At 39.7% G+C, this 9,252-nt stretch overlaps 1 pseudogene; it reads right to left on the reverse strand.

Annotated features, from left to right (window-relative positions):
• Positions 1 to 3,028: 3,028 nt before the first annotated feature.
• LOC123326353 lies at positions 3,029 to 3,124 on the reverse strand (annotated as a pseudogene).
• Between the last annotated feature and the right edge of the window lie 6,128 nt (positions 3,125 to 9,252).

The following is a 9,252-nucleotide window of genomic DNA, read 5'->3' on the forward strand; positions in this document are numbered from 1 at the left end:
GCATAGTGTAGTTAGGAAACTTCCCCAAGGTCAGACAACTATTAGGTGACAGCTGGGATTTGATACTGGGAAGTGATCTACTTCCATGTTCATATTCTGAACCTCTATACTCTCCTGCCTTTTAGTGAAAATGCTTTATTTAAGATGTTTCTTGCTAAGGGACCATTTTTCATGTCCCCTTGCAGCCTATGAATCTATAAATCAGTGGCATGAATGGACATGTAAGTAAAGACCTCAGCTTAAAAGTGAAGAAGTTTCTAATCTCTGTCTCCAATGTGTTGTTCACACTCCCTGCCCTGAGTTCTTATCCTTTGTGCCTGACAAAAACGGGAAGACAGGGAAGTAACTATCCTCTTTTTCAACACGTTGGTACCTTTGATAGCAGACTTAGTGATCCCAGGGAAGATTTAATACATGCGAAGTCTCCACAAATGTCAAATTTATTATCTTCTCTTACGATGATATTTAAATATTGTTAACTTTCTGGGTCCAAGGGAAAAATGAATTCCAAGGCCACATGTTATTTTGAAAGTAGGGGAACCAGGCACTGAGTCTTGGTGTCTCAGAAAGTCCAGAGCTACTAAAGGGTGCTTGGTGAGGAGAGCTGTGCCTGGTCCTTGGCAGGTACTGTGTATTTACTTGTTAGAGAAATAAGTAGGGTCATAAAAGAAATAGGGATTTAGATTTAGAAGATATGTATGTATGTATGTGTGTATGTATGTATGTATTTATTTATTGAAGATATGTATTTAAAAGTGACCTCCTGTGTCTAGAGGCCACATAACCTTGGGGAAGTCACTTGATTCCTCTTAGTCTTGGTTTTCTCAACTGGTCAATGGGGATTAGATTACTTTACAGGGTGGTGGGGAGGATTCAGTGAATTAAAATGAGATAATTGTATAACTGTCACCCTGTAAACTGGTATGGTAACATTAGAACCAATTTTTCTTAGCCCTCTTTCAGGGTGAATCTCATACCTCTCCTCTTGGCTTGTACAGCCAGTTCCCACACAGTAGTTGTCAATCTATTATTGCCCTGTAGTAATCTAACACATGATATTCTATGTGTCATAGTAAATATGACTAGATTTACAATGAGTACACACAAAATTTTTACACTTTTATTCTTTGGAAAATATTGTATCAACAAATGACAGAGAGGCATGGCAGAAGTATTGTTTTCACTGGTTCATAATGAAAAGGAAATAGATTCCACTTCTAATCTTTGAGAAGTTTGATTAATCCTGTTTTGATAAGCCAAAAGGAAGAACTTTATGGAAAAACTGGGTAATGAACAGTCTTCCAGAGCAGACTTTGCCCCTTGACCTTTAGCTCGTAGGACCAAGGCAATCAGAAGGGACCATCAAGTATAACATGATTTACAAGCTCAATAGGGAAGTTGTAAAAATTAAGTAACTAATACATAGCGTCTCACACGTGGTATGCAATTCCAAATGGTAGTTACATTTCCCTCTTAAATGTTTAGTAATCCACTCACTCATGCAATATGGAGACCTTACAGTCACTTGTCAGTAGAAAGCCAACATGCTGTATTAGAAAGTGGGCTAGAAGTGCAGGCAGAGGCAAAATTGTGGTGGTCCTCAAAGGGCATGCTTTTTTTTTCTTTTTGTAGACAATGAGGCAATTGAAGGTTTTTAGAAAAGAAGTGATAGGAAGTGTTCCATTTTCAATGCATTTATCCAAAATAACTGCCACTATTCCTCTCCCTCCCCTCCCCTCTCTCCTTACATTCTCCACTGGTATTCTATGGTGTAGTGTAATTTTTGTTAAGCTTTCATTCCCATTAGCTAATTTGATCCCCAAAGCAATACACTGGCACATGCATTATTACCATCTGCATTTCACCAGTGAAGAAATAGAGGCTCATATCGTCTGACCAAGATTATCTAGCTGGTAAGAGACAGAACTTTTACTTGAACCCAAATCTTAGTGTTCCAAGCCTTGTCTTGTTTCTTCTATACTCCACCACAACAAGAGGAAAATAAAAACCAGTATGGAGCTTGCATGTCATCTACCCCCTGGGGAAACATACAGAACAGCCATAAACACCTTGCTTATTATAAGGCCATAAAAAATAACCATTAGACCTGGAATACTCTTATCCTTAGGTTTTGTTTTGGTACTATTTATTTAGTTATTGTTCTCCAAGTGTATTTCTGATGGCTCTCATTTGATTTACAGACCCACTGAGAAAAGAAGTCATTTCAAACTGTTATTATTTCACAAAATAGCACTGTGTTTTACCAGTGCCAATTTTGCCCCTGGCCCAATGCCTTAAAGAATGTGTTTTCTGGACCCATATCTATTGCAGATAGTGTTCTGAACACTTTAGTGTTGTTACTAAATCCTAGTTTGGTTTAGCATTGCTACTAAATCCTGGTTAGTTTTTTATAGGGTTCACTGCACAGAAACAGGGTACATTTTGTTAGCTACAGTTAATAGATTTCAGCCCCTGATTCATGCTTTAAGAACTGCATAAAAGCCTCATGAATTGTGTAGTCTCCTTGTCTCATTTATGAATAAAGACACTGAATGGAATAACGCAGGGTCTGAAGCCAGGTAGTGGCAGAGGTGCAACTCTAATTTAGGTGACCTAGTTCCTTGCTACCATTGCGACTTTAAGAATGGCCCAGGGGTCAGCAGAATCAATAACACCTGTGAGTTGTTAGAGACGCAGCATCTGGGGTCCCATCCCAGACTAAATCAGAATCAAATCTGAACTGTAGCAAGACACCCAGGTGATTTATACACACATTAAGGTTTATACAAAATTGAGCTTTTGCTTGTGTAGGTATATGTAAGTGTGGATGTGCACGTGTGTGTATGGGCAAGTGGGAAAGGAAGCAGGGAGGGGGGAGAGAGAGGAAGGGAAAGAGAAAGGAAGAGAGAGAATGACTGACTGGGGGAAGTATGGATGGGCTGGAGGTGATGAAATGTCCATGTGATGGCCTTTAAACACTTGACAAATGGGGCTGGCATTCAGAAAGGAGATCTAGGAGGGATACTAATCTACAGGGCATCTCTTCATAGGTGGTGGATAAAGCATGAAGAAATGAGATCATTTAGTAACAAACTATAGAAATGATCCCTGAAAGTATAGTCTTGAAATGAGATCATTTAGAGAGAGTAGGAAGGAAACACTAATATTTAGAAGCTGACAGACCCAGCTAAAAAAGCTGTCTAAGAAAGGCCAGGAGTTAGCATGAAGACCTCAGTGTCCTACAGGCAAAGGAGAATTGTTTCTAATTCTTTGGTTAGTGTTGTCAGATAGCAAGATTAGAGAGATGGAACTGAAAATTCTCCTTCATATTTGATAGCTGGTTGTTTGGCCTGGGTTCCTAGCTAAGAATTGTGTCCTCCCAATTCCAACACTGGGCAGATGTTTCAAATGTTAACCTCACGCCATTCCTGTCTTTGATGGTAGAACCTTGTGCCAGCTTCATCTGCCATGTTCTGTTGCTGTGCCTCATCTCCCTCCTGCCTCTCTGTCTCTGACTTCCTGACTCTTGACTTGCTGGTAAGTTGCTGGACTCAACTTCTCATCTGGCCCTTTTTCTGCTCCTTTGTGTATTTCCTTTTTCAGAGCACCAGTGCCTCCTAACTTAGTTTTGCTTGGACTAATATCTAATACCAGATTGTTTCTATTCCCCTCAACTCCCAACATTTAGGTTGAAATTATTTGAGCTGTTAAGTCCCTACAAAAAATAACTGGGACACCAAACCTCTCAGTTTAATGTGATGGGAACATCTCCCTTCTTAGAATAAGTAGATTATTATTTAAAATAAGCCTCGGGGAGCAGATGGGATCCTGGGAAGAAGTCCAGATTTGCCCTTGGTGCTAATGGCTTAGCTGATGCACCAGGAGGGAAGCATTAAAAAGTTAAGCCACTTACCTCAACACAATTGTCTGTACATAATTTTTAATGTCTTTTTGGGGCATCAGCATGATTCTGGAGAGAAACAGAAAACATTTTACAACTTTTTAAAACAGCTGGTAGATTAAATTCCTAGTTACTAATTATTGAGTTATTGGATAAACTCTCCAGTAGCTGGTTGCCTGCTCTTTTTTAGGTTGGATTGGAGACACTAGCCAAATATAGCCAAATTCATTGAGATTGGCCCCAAACCATACTTCTTTGTGCCAGGCACTGGATGCTTTCACAGATTATTTTGTTTAGTCCTTACAAAAACCATATGGAGTAGGTGTTGTTACCTGCATTTTTTAGGTGAGTCTCTGCAAAGTTACACAGTGTCAGTGTCAAGGAACAGTGTACAAACTCAGTGTGTATTGATTCTGTGTATAATGGGGTAATTTTGAAACTTGGGTCCAAGTCAGTGGGAAAAAAGTTATTATAGAATAAAGGAGTATTTTTTATATTTTCTTTATAAAATATCACAAGCCTATTATATTTCACCAGAGGCAAGGTAGTCCTTCTGTCATTCAAGGAATGAGCTACAGGATGGTGACAAAGGGGAATGTCTTCACTGATGAAAGATCCTGGGGCAGCTGGTCCTCACTCAGCTGTGTACTTCCACTCAGGCCTGGCTGGCCATTTTCTGCACCTGGAATGCTTATCTTCCCTGCTTACCATCTCTCTACATCCACTCACCATCTTCAGTAGTGCCCTTTGTAAAGTCCTCTATGAGGCCACTTAGCTGCCACGAGTCCCAGCTTCTCCATCAAAAATTTGGAAATGATAGAACTAACCCATGAGGGGTGTCTGGGTGGCTCAGGTTAAATGTCTGCCTTTGGCTCAGGTCATGATCCCAGAGTCTTGGGATCGAGCCCCGCATCAGGCTCCCTGCTCAGGGGGGAGCCTGCTTCTCCCTCTCCCTCTGCTGCTCTCCCTGCTTGTGCTCTCTCTCTCTCTGACAAATAAATAAATAAATAATCTAAGAAAAAGTAACCCATGAAATCATTTGGTGTTTAAACCACATAAGGGCACAATATACACGGTAATTTTGATAAAGAGTAATGGGAAAATGTGAAACACTGGGGACAGCTATTGGCCCACCTGAAAACTAGTCAAAAACAGAAATTCTGGTTTATTGAATTAAAAAAAATGGTGTTAGGTATATTCAGTGACCAAAAATGAAAAAAAAAAGTGGCCAAAACTAAAGAACACATTTGATTTTTGAAGGAAATGTAGAAAAACCTGTTTAAAATAATTTTAAAATGGCTAACGGGCCCACTTAGTTTCATAGTCTCATTTGTGTGGAAACTGCTTTTAAGTGTAAATGACACAACTCAGTAGTGAGAGATATTAGAACATTCAAGGCTACCTTGCTGTAGTTTAGATATTACTATCTGTTCTCTTTATGCTCTTATAGCATAAAGAAAATATCAGATAATATCTTATCTGATATTTCTCTTGAAGCAGTGATTAAAATAAGCATTTTATCAGAATGCGTATACCTGACTCTTTCCATAATTATGACTCAACTTAATAAATATTTGGTGCTTTTATATATAGTCCATGGTTATTAGGCACAGTGTAGACCCAGAAAATTCACACAGAATTTGTCTTTATCATGAGTTCCATTTCAAATGTAAGTCTTGGGGAACTTGGGTGGCTCAGTCAGTTGTGTCTGACTCTTGGTTCAGCTCAGGGCATGATCTCATGGGTTTGTTGGATCCAGCCCCACATTGGCATTGGGCTGCATGCTCAGTGGGGGGTCTTCTTGAGGATTCTCTCCCTCTGTCCCTCTCCCCATGTACACTCTCTCTCTCTAAACAATACATAAATAAATCTTAAAATATTAAGTCTTATGAGGGCAGACATAGTTTTATTCAGAATTTGCATATGTAGCCAAGGCAGGGAGCACTGATTTCAGAGGCCAGAAAGAGTATAAGTAATTTTAGGTTGCTTAGAGACTCTGTGTTACAGCATAAGTCAGAAATTAGGCAAGGGTGGGAGCATGTATTCTTGAATGTGCTATATCCTGTATGGAGAAGCCTGCCAGCACAGGATGGGTGGTGGGTGGAGATTTAAGTCTTCTCTGGGGTCATGGTAGACTTTGGCTTTAATTGCTTTTAAGCTAGGTGAAAGTTTTTGTGGCTTTCTCATTGTGTAGAATGAGAATGGACAGAATAATCACTGGACAAAATAACGAGCAGGAAATGCAGAAAATCTTAGTGAAATAATGGCAACTAGGCTCATGGGTGGCTCAGTGGGTTATGTGTCCAACTGTTGGTTTTGGCTCAGGTCATGATCTCAGCGTCCTGGGATTGAGCCCCGCATCAGGCTCTGCACTCAGTGAGGAGTCTGCTTGAAATCCTCTCCCTCTGCCCCTCTCCCCACTTGTGCACATGAGCTCTCTCTCTCAAATAAATAAATCTTAAAAAAAATAAGGGCAATGGGGTGTTCAATGGGAAGATGGAGGAGGAACAGCTGGTAAAAGGGAAAGGCTTGGAGAAGTGATACACAGGGTGTTTCCTCTGTAAATTGTGCAACTTGGTTGGAAGGGTGTTCTTGCTGAGCACCCTCTGTGGCTAAGGTGGTTAAAAATGTAATGGTAGTGAAAATATGTGCTTTACTGACCTGTCTCCTATTTGGGGTATGATGGGACAGTTGGCATCATTCCCCTTAACCTTGATGGTGCTGAGGGTTGCAGACCCAGGGTGGGCCTTGGACTCTTCTGGAATGACAGGCACAGTCAGGTACTCATGCTCGAGCATCAGTTTCAAGGCCACTAAAAAGAGAATAGTCAGAAGTAAGAAGATAGGATTAGAGGCTCAACTCCCTCATTAATTACATATGTGATCTTGGGGAAATGCTGAGTTCAGCATCCTAGTTACTGAAATGGACTGGAGAATACTTTATCTACCTGATGTAAGGATCAAATGAGATGATTTCTCTGAAAGTGTCCTATAAATAACAAATTGTCCTATGAAGTTTGCTATCTCTATTTGTGAACAAGTAGGTATCATTCACTGTAGGGTAGTGTGTGGGGTGAGGGTGTTTCATTACAAATTATATTTCTTTTAAAGTATGAAATCATGTCCACTGGTAAATAATAAATCCATTTTAAAACATTTTCTTTTAAATGACCCTACACTGTGTCCCAAAGTCTTGTCCAAGTGTGGTCTCAGCAGGATTCTTTGCAAAAAGTTTGGACCTATTTGTCAGAGCTGCATCATATTTCTATTCTGTTGGAGTATAATTTATCTTTATATATTCCCACATCTTTCTTGGTTTTATTCAAGTTGGTCAACTATTAAAAATGGGCTTCTCTGAGATTAGTCCTTAAAGACCTATCAAAGAAGAGCAGAAGAACATCACAGAGCAAACATTAGACACTGAGGTAGAGGACAATGAGCTTTCTTCCCTAGGTTTCTGGTTGTCTCTAGTGGGCCAATTAAAAGCTGATCAAAGCAATAAGAAAGAAAAATAGAGGTAGAAGAGGGAGAGCTGGGAGGGGGGTGTTTAGGTGGCTCTTAGTCATAAACTTACCTAGAACATTTTGGTTACATTTGGGAGTTCTTCTAAACAAGGCACTTAAAATGGAGAGCTTGAGAAAGCTTAGAAAGAAGTTCATTGCAGTAATACAGAATGGAAATGCCTGACTTAGTAAAGTGAGAAATTTCTGGTGCATCAGGTAACTGAATATGAAATCTTCAAGAAGCTATAAAGACTGATTTAATTGTGCCTCTAGTGTTATGGGAAATAACTTACTGATGCAGCAGGTTTTATAACTTGAGCTGATTCTACAAGCTGGCTCTAAAATGTTGGAAACCAGACAAGAGTGTGAAGACTAATTAATAAGCTAGATGGATCCCTAAGGTGTTGTCTGGGTCTATGCAGAGTTGCCAAGGAAGTTTGAAAATGTGTGAAGTTCTAGGACTTACTGGTCATTAAAGTATCACAAATATTCTGTCCAAGTCAGTTTTGCGTTTGCATGAGAAAGCCAGGTCAATTGGAGCAGGTTTGCTCCCCTCATTTTGCCTCCTCTACTTGTTTCTTGATTGGCAGCTAGACAGATGTGTGAATGTGAATACATAAACCACTCTGACAGCTACTGTAAAGAAAGAGTTGCTTATGATGATAAAATATTTGTAGTGAGAACGCTTCTGTGCCTGTATGATATAGCAGGTGGCTATATAATGTACGTACTATGGCTGGTGTGTTAGCTAACAAAAACCATGTGCTCGTATGGCATAGGATTATATGCAATTGATTTTTAAATGTTCTAATAGGAAATACTTCCAGACAAGCTTCAGTTAAGGATGCATATGGGAATATCCTTAATAACTGTAAAAGTCTTAGCTTTAATAGATCCAAGTATGTCGGGCCCTGGGACAGGGCAGAAGGGCTCAGTGGCTGTTCCTGAGTCTTAGTTCCCAATGCTTGAACACAGGCTTTTGGCTAGTGACAGCTGCTGTGTAAGCAGAGCATCCAAGATACTCTCAAATCTGTCATTTGAGAGTAATAATTATATAGTAATATATATATTCAATATATATATATAATTCAATAATAATTATATAGTAATAATAGTAATAAGTAATAAAATCTCCTCTCTTGATAATGTACAACTGAGCTGCTGCTTCCTGAATCCCTCTCCTTTTTGTGTGTGTATGTATTGATTTGTGTTCTCTTAAAATTTTTTATTGTTATGTTAATCATCATACATTACATCATTAGTTTTTTTAAAATTTTTTTATTCTTATATTATCCCCTTACATTGCATCATTAGTTTTAGATGTAGTGTTCCATGATTCATTGTTTGTGCCTAACACCCAGTGCTCCATGCAGAATGTACCCTCCTCATTACCCATCAACAGGCTAACCCATCCTCCCAACCCCCTCCCCTCTAGAACCCTCAGTTTGTTTTTCAGAGTCCATCGTCTCTCATGGTTTGCCTACCCCTCTGATTTCCCCCACTTCATTCTTCCCCTCCTGCTACCTTCTTCTTCTTCTTCTTCTTTTTTTTTTCTTAACATATATTGCATTATTTGTTTCAGAGGTACAGATCTGAGATTCAACAGTCTTGCACAATTCACAGCGCTAACCAGAGCACATACCCTCCCCAGTGTCTATCACCCAGTCCCCCCATCCCTCCCACCCCACCCCCCACTCCAGCAACCCTTAGTTTGTTTCCTGCTATTAAGAATTCCTCATATCAGTGAGGTCATATGATACATGTCTTTCTCTGTTTGACTTATTTCGCTCAGCATAATACCCTCCAGTTCCATCCACGTCGTTGCAAATGGCAAGATCTCATTCCTTTT

This window comes from Neomonachus schauinslandi, chromosome 11, assembly GCF_002201575.2.
Source record: "Neomonachus schauinslandi chromosome 11, ASM220157v2, whole genome shotgun sequence".
Classification (NCBI taxonomy): domain Eukaryota; kingdom Metazoa; phylum Chordata; class Mammalia; order Carnivora; family Phocidae; genus Neomonachus; species Neomonachus schauinslandi.